This window comes from Oncorhynchus nerka, linkage group LG5 (assembly GCF_034236695.1).
Source record: "Oncorhynchus nerka isolate Pitt River linkage group LG5, Oner_Uvic_2.0, whole genome shotgun sequence".
NCBI lineage: Eukaryota > Metazoa > Chordata > Actinopteri > Salmoniformes > Salmonidae > Oncorhynchus > Oncorhynchus nerka.
The window spans coordinates 68,079,911-68,088,528 of NC_088400.1; positions in this window are offsets into that span (position 1 = coordinate 68,079,911).

Consider the following 8,618-nt stretch of genomic DNA (forward strand, 5'->3'; position numbering starts at 1 on the left):
GTGGTGATAAATAAATAGGTAAAGCATTGGGTTGCCTGTCTGCATTTAACCTATTGGGCTAATCATTAGCTCGATCCCAAATGTGAACTTTTAACCATTTAGAATCCTATTGATGTATTTTATGTCCACAAAATGTTCATAAGCACAGTGAATTTAATTAATGTATATATAAGATTCTCTGGTCTCATGAAACCAAGATTGAGCCTGAATGCCAAGTGTCACGTCTGGAGGAAACTTGGCATCATCCCTACGGTGAAGCATGCCAGAAGAACTATAGATTTCCTCCAACCTCTGAACCACCTGAATGGGTAGATGGGCCAGAGGTCAGTGTCCGTTGTGGGAATATGAATATACACTGAGTGTATAAAACATTATGAACACCTGCTCTTTCTATGACAGACTGACGAGGTGAATCCACGTGAAAGCTATGATCTCTTATCAATGTAACTTGTTAAACCCACTTCAGTCAGTGTAGATGAAGGGGAGTTGACAGGTTAAAGATGGATTTTTAAGCCTTGAGAAAATTGAGACATGAATTGTGTACGTGTTCTTTCAGAGGGTGAATGGGCAAGACAAAAGATTTAAGTGCCTTTGAATGGTGTATGGTAGTAGGTGACAGGCGCACCGGTTTGTGTCAAGAACTGCGACATTAAATCAAATCGATTGATTTATAAAGCCCTTCTTACATCAGCTGATATCAAAAAGTGCTGTACAGAAACCCAGCCTAAAACCACAAAGAGCAATGCAGATGTAGAAGCACGGTGGGAAAAACTCCCTAGAAAGGCGAAAACCTAGGAAGAAACCTAGAGAGGAACCAGGCTTTGAGGGGTGGCCAGTCCTCTTCTGGCTGTGCTGGGTGGAGATTATAACAGAACATGGCCAAGATGTTCAAATGTTTATAAATGACCAGCAGGGTCAAATGACAATAATCACAGTGGTTGTCAAGGGTGCAACAGGTCAGCACCTCAGGAGTAAATGTCAGTTGGCTTTTCATAGCCGATCATTCAGAGTATCTCTATCGCTCCTGCTGTCTCTAGAGAGTCGAAAACAGCAGGTCTGGGACAGGTAGCACATCCGGTGAACATAGCCACAGGCAGAATAGTTTAAACTGGAGCAGCAGCACGACCAGGTGGACTGGGGACAGCAAGGAGTCATCAGGCCAGGTAATCCTGAGGCATGGTCCTAGGGCTCAGGTCCTCCGAGAGAGAGAACGAAAGAAAGAAAGAAAGAAAGAGAGAAAGAAAAAGGGAGAGAGAATTATAGAGAGCATACTTAAGAACCTCTTTGGACGGAGATCCCGCTAAGGGATCGATATGACAACAGCCAGTGAAAGTGCAGGGCGCCAAATTCAAAACAACAGAAATCCCATAATTAAAATTCCTCAAACATACAAGTATTTTACACCATTTTAAAGATACACTTCTTGTTAATCCCACCAGTGTCCGATTTCAAAAAGGCTTTACAGCGAAAGCAAACCAAACAATTATGTTAGGTCAGAGCCAAGTCACAGAAAAACACAGCCATTTTTCCAGCCAAAGAGAGGAGTCACAAAAAGCAGAAATAGAGATAAATTAATCACTAACCTTTGATGATCTTCATCAGATAACACTCATAGGACTTCATGTTACACAATACATATTTTGTTGTATATTTTGTTCGATAAAGTTCATATTTATATAAAAAAATCTCAGTTTACATTGGCGCGTTACATTCAGTAGTTCCAAAACATCCGGTGATTTTGCAGAGAGCCACATAAATTTACAGAAATACTCATAATAAACATTGATAAAAGGTACAACTATTATGCACAGAATTATAGATACACTTCTCCTCCTTAATGCAACCGCTTTGTCAGATTTCAAAAGAACTTTACGGAAAAAGCACACCATGCTATAATCTGAGTACGGTGCTCAGAGACCAAAACAACCCAAACAGATATCCGCCATGTTGTGTAGTCAACAGAAGTCAGAAATTGCATTATAAATATTCACTTATCTTTGATGATCTTCATCAGAATGCACTCCCAGGAATCCCAGTTCCACAATAATTGTTTGTTTTATTCGATAATATCCAACATTTATGTCCAAATTCCTCCTTTTTGTTAGCGCGTTTAGCCCAGTAATCCAAATTCACGACGCGCGATCACTAGGAGCAGACGAAAAGTCAAAAAGTTCCGTTACAGTCCGTAGAAACATGTCAAATGATGTATAGAATCAATCTTTAGGATGTTTTTAACATAAATCTTCAATAATGTTCCAACCGGAGAATTCCTTTGTCTGTAGAAATACAATGGAACTCAAGCTAACTCTCACATGAACGCGCGTGTCCAGCTCGTGGTTCTCTGGCAGACCTCTGACTCATTCCCCTCTCATTCGCCCCCACTTCACAGTAGAAGCATCAAACAAGGTTCTAAAGACTGTTGACATCTAGTGGAAGCAATAGGAAGTGCACTGTGACACTGTGTATTCGGCCAAGAGTTGAAAAACTACAAACCTCAGATGTCCCACTTTTTTTTCCTCATGTTTTTGCCTGCCATATGAGTTCTGTTATACTCACAGACATAATTCAAACAGTTTTAGAAACTTCAGGGTGTTTTCTATAAGATCTACTAATAATATGCATATATTAGCAACTGGACCTGAGTAGCAGACAGTTTACTCTGGGCACCTTATTCATCCAAGCTACTCAATACTGCCCCCAGCCCAAAGAAGTTAAATTCACACAGGACACCGGATAAGACAGGAGAAATACTCCAGATATAACAGACTGACCCTAGCCCCCCAACACACTAACTATTGCAGCATAAATACTGGAGGCTGAGACAGGAGGGGCCAGGAAACACTGTGGCCCCGTCTGACGATACCCCCGGACAAGGCCAAACAAGCAGGATATAACCCCACCCACTTTGCCAAAGAATAGCCCTCACACCACCAGGGGGATATCTTCAACCACCAATTTACCATCCTGAGACAAGGCCAAGTATAGCCCACAAAGATCTCCCCCACGACACAACCCATGGGTGGGCGCCAACCCGGACAGGAAGATCACGTCAATGACTCAACCCACTCAATTGACGCATCCCTCCTAGGGACAGCATGGAAGAGCACCAGTTAGCCAGTGACTCAGCCCCTGTAATAGGGTTAGAGGCAGAGAATTCCAGTGGAGCGAGTTTCTCATGTGTATCAAGAATGGTTTACCACCCAAAGGACATCCCGCCAACTTGACACAACTGTGAGAAGCATTGGAGTCAATATGATTAGAACGTGCATTGAAGAAGTCGTTTCCATAGCAATGATTAAAACATTCCCAAACCAGAAACCGTGGATTGATGGCAGCATTCGCGTGAAACTGAAAGCGCGAACCATTGCTTTTAACCAGGGCAAGGTGACCGGAAACATGACCGAATACAAACAGTGTAGCTATTCCCTCCGCAAGGCAATCAAACAAGCTAAGCGTCAGTATAGAGACAAAGTTGAGTCGCAATTCAACGGCTCAGACACATGAGGTATGTGGCAGGGTCTACAGTCAATCACGGATTACAAAAAGAAAACCAGCCCCGTCACGGACCAGGATGTCTTGCTCCCAGGCAGACTAAATAACTTTTTTGCCCGCTTTGAGGACAATACAGTGCCACTGACACGGCCCGCAACCAAAACATGCGGACTCTCCTTCACTGCAGCCAACGTGAGTAAAACTTTCAAATGTGTTAACCCTCACAAGGCTGCAGGCCCAAACGGCATCCCTAGCCGCGTCCTCAGAGTATGCGCAGACCAGCTGGCTGGTGTGTTTACGGACATATTCAATCAATCCTTATCCTAGTCTGCTGTTCCCACATGCTTCAAGAGGGCCACCATTGTTCCTGTTCCCAAGAAAGCTAAGGTAACTGAGCTAAACGACTATCATGAAGTGCTTTGAGAGACTAGTCAAGGACCATATCACCTCCACCCTACCTGACACCCTAGACCCACTCCAATTTGCTTACCGCCCAAATAGGTCCACAGATGATGCAATCTCAACCACACTGCACACTGCCCTAACCCATCTGGACAAGAGGAATACCTATGTGAGAATGCTGTTCATCGACTACAGGTCAGCATTTAACACCATAGTACCCTCTAAACTTGTCATCAAGCTCGAGATCCCTGGGTCTCGACCCCGCCCTGTGCAACTGGGTACTGGACTTCCTGACGGGCCGCCCCCAGGTAGTGAGGGTAGGTAACAACATCTCCACCCCGCTGATCCTCAACACTGGGGCCCCACAAGGGTGCATTTTGAGCCCTCTCCTGTACTCCCTGTACACCCACGACTGCGTGGCCATGCACGCCTCCAACTCAATCATCAAGTTTGCGGACGACACTACAGTGGAAGGCTTGATTTCCAACAACAACGAGACGGACTACAGGGAGGAGGTGAGGGCCCTCGGAGTGTGGTGTCAGGAAAATAACCTCACACTCAACGTCAACAAAACAAAGGAGATGATTGTGGACTTCAGGAAACAGCAGAGGGAGCACCCCCCTATCCACATCGATGGGACAGTAGTGGAGAGGGTAGTAAGTTTTAAGTTCCTCGGCGTACACATCACAGACAAACTGAATTGGTCCACCCACACAGACAGCATCGTGAAGAAGGCGCAGCAGCGCCTCTTCAACATCAGGAGGCTGAACAAATTCGGCTTGTCACCAAAAGCACTCACAAACTTCTACAGATGCACAATCGAGAGCATCCTGTCGGGCTGTATCACCGCCTGGTACGGCAACTGCTCCGCCCACAACCATAAGGCTCTCCAGAGGGTAGTGAGGTCTGCACAACGCATCACCGGGGGCAAACTGCCTGCCCTCCAGGACACCTACACCACCCAATGTCACAGGAAGGCCATAAAGATCATCAAGGACAACAACCACCCGAGCCACTGCCTGTTCACCCCGCTATCATCCAGAAGGCGAGGTCAGTACAGGTGCATCAAAGCAGGGACCGAGAGACTGAAAAACAGCTTCTATCTCAAGGCCATCAGACTGTTAAACAGCCACCACTAACATTGAGAGGCTGCTGCCAACACACTGACTCAACTCCAGCCACTTTAATAATGGGAATTGATGGGAATTGATGTAAAATATATCACTAGTCACTTTAAACAATGCTACTTAATATAATGTTTACATACCCTACATTATTAATCTCATATGTATATGTATATACTGTACTCTATATCATCTACTGCATCTTTATGTAATACATGTATCACTAGCCACTTTAAACTATGCCACTTTGTTTACATACCCTACATTACTCATCTCATATGTATATACTGTACTCGATACTATCTACTGCATCTTGCCTATGCCGCTCTGTACCATCACTCATTCATATCTTTATGTACATATCTTTATCCCTTTACACGTGTGTGTATAAGGTAGTAGTTTTGGAATTGTTAGGTTAGATTACTCGCTGGTTATTACTGCATTGTCGGAACTAGAAGCACAAGCATTTCGCTACACTCGCATTAACATCTGCTAACCATGTGTATGTGACAAATACATTTGATTTGATTTGATGAGCCAGCATCCCTGTGGAATGCTTAAGACACATTGTAGAGTCCATGCCCCAACGAATTGAGGCTGTTCTGAGGGCAAAAGGGGGTGGAACTCAATATTAGGTCTTTATGATAGAGGTTTTCACTCATATCCACATAGTTTTTCAGTATGACGTGATACAGTTGGTATCACCACCAATTACGTTGACATCAAGGTTATTATTGTTTTGTGACTTAAAATATTAGTTATTATTTATGTTATCTTTACTTTGATTAAATTCAGATTAGTTTGTTAGTTTTCAGACTCGATTCACTAGTTTGTATTTAGTTTGATAAAAACATTTATATTTCGTTTTTATATTATTTAGTTTCAGTGTGAGTGTTGAGGACAGAAAGTAGGCTATTTGTGGGTGGCTTGGAGACCTTTATGCATTGTAGGCTTATAGTTTTTTTGCGGGGTGTCACTTCTTGCCACTGGGGGGCAGTACTACATAAGGTGATGGACCAGGACCATAGACTTGGATAGACATAACATCTCTGTATCTATGTACTGATGGCGTCTGTGAGAGCATGGGTAGTGCCATTGAGGACATCGCCACCGTGAAATTGTACATTTTCTCCTTCACAAGTCAAATCTATTGGCTGATCCCTCCCGTAGACCTGGCTGTCACGACTCCAACCGAGTCATCAGGTCATGCCAACTGTGCCTCCAGAAGGGATCAGCCAATGAAGTTGGAAGTCGCCTCAATCAAAATGGTTAGTCCTCAATGGCGCTGCCCATGCTAACGAAAGCTTTTGGCCACTAGAGGAACCCATACAACTCCTTCGACAGAACAGAGGTTTGGTTAGGTTCAAATTATAAATCAATATTAAAGGTGCACTATGCATAAATCGCTCCACCATTTCCTGGTTGCTAAAATTCGAGTAGTTCACCTAATTTCAGTTTATGTGACGAAACAAGCATAGAGAATGTAGAGAATCATTGTAACATCTAAACCGCTGTGAAATATATTTTCAATAACCAAAAACTTGTGTTTTCAGCTGTTGAAGCTTGTGTACAAAACAGAAAGTAAAAGACAAAAAAACGAAATGAATTACTCAGAATTGGTGGGTCCCCAGCGGGACAGTTGAGCTAACGTAGGCTAATGGGATTAGCATGAGGTTGTAAGTAACAAGAACATTTCCCAGGACAGACATATCTGATATTGGCAGAAAGCTTAAATTCTTGTTAATCTAAATGCACTGTCCAATTTACAGTGAAAGAACACCATGCTATTGAGGAGAGTGCATGGTTTTGAACATGAAAAGTTATAAACAAATTAGGCCCATTTGGGCAGTCTTGATTTTTTTTAAATGGAACCGAAATGCAATGGTTCATTGGATCAGTCTGAGAATCTAAATTGCACCTGTGTTGAAATAATAAATGATGGCCTTTCTCTTGCATTTCAAAGTTGATGGTACAAAAACAAAATACAAAAAAGTTTTTTTTTCTTTGCATTATCTTTTACCAGATCTAATGTGTTATTTTCTCCTACATTAATTTCATATTTCCACAAACTTCAAAGTGTTTCCTTTCAAATGGTACCAAGAATATGCATATCCTTGCCTCAGGGCCTGAGCTACAGGCAGTTAGATATGGGTATGTCATTTTAGGCTACTTTTTTTTTTTTAAGGGGCCAATCCTTAAAGGATCATTGTACGAGATCTTCAGATTCTTGGCAATTTCTCGCATGGAATAGCCTTCATTTCTCAGAACAAGAATAGACTGACGAGTTTCAGAAGAAAGTGCTTTGTTTGATAGTTTTTTTATTTCTCTCATCAATTTACACACAATACCCCTTAATGACAAAGAAAAAAAAACTTTTTAGAAATTGTAGCAAATCTATTTAAAAAAAATTATAACTGAAATTTCACTTACAGAAGTAATCAGACCTTTTATTCAGTACTTTGTTGAAGCACCTTTGACAGCGATTACAGCCTCGAGTTGTTTTGGGTATGAAGCTACAAGCTTGGCACACCTGTATTGGGGAGTTTCTCCCATTCTTCTCTGCAGATCCTCTCAAGCTCTGTCAGGTTAGATGGGGAACGTCGCTGCACAGCTATTTTCAGGTCTCTCCAGAGGTGTTCGATCGGGTTCATGTCTGGGCTCTTGCTGGGCCAATCAAAGACATAAGTGTCAAAGGCTTTTATTGACAATTACATTAAGTTGATGCAAAGAGTCAATATTTGCAGTGTTGATCCTTCTTTTTCAAGACCTCTGCAATCCGCCCTGGCATGCTGTCAATTAACTTCTGGGCCACATCCTGACTGATCCTGCCCATTCTTGTATAATCAATGCTTGGATTTTGTCAGAATTTGTGGGTTTTTGTTTGTCCACCCGCCTCTTGAGGATTGACCACAAGTTCTCAATGCTATTAAGGTCTGGGGAGTTTCCTGGCCATGGACCCAAAATATCGATATTTTGTTCCCCGAGCCACTTAGTTATCACTTTTTCCTTATGGCAAGGTGCTCCATCGTGCTGGAAAAGGCATTGTTCATCACCAAACTGTTCCTGGATGGTTGGGAGAAGTTGCTCCCGGAGGATGTGTTGATACTTAATTCATAGCTGTTCTTAGGCAAAATTGTGAGTGAGCCCACTCCCTTGGCTGAGAAGCAACCCCAATGTAAATAGTCCAGGTGGCCATTTGATGAATTGCTCAGCAGTCTCATGGCTTGGGGGTAGAAGCTGTTCAGGAGCCTTTAGGACATAGACTTGGGCTCTGATACCGCTTGTCGTGCGGTAGCAGAGAAAACAGTCTTTGACTTTTTTGGGCCTTCCTCTGACACTGCCTAGTATATAGGTCCTGGATAGCAGGAAGCTTGGCCACCGTGATGTATTGGGCCTTCTTCTGACACCTCCTAGTATATAGATCCTGGATGGCAGGAAGCTTGGCCCCAGTGATATTTTGAGCCTTCCTCTGACACAGCCTAGTATATAGGTCCTGGATGGCAGGAAGCTTGGCCCTTCCTCTGACACAGCCTAGTATATAGGTCCTGGATGGCAGGAAGCTTAGCCCCAGTGATGTTTTGAGCCTTCCTCTGACACAGC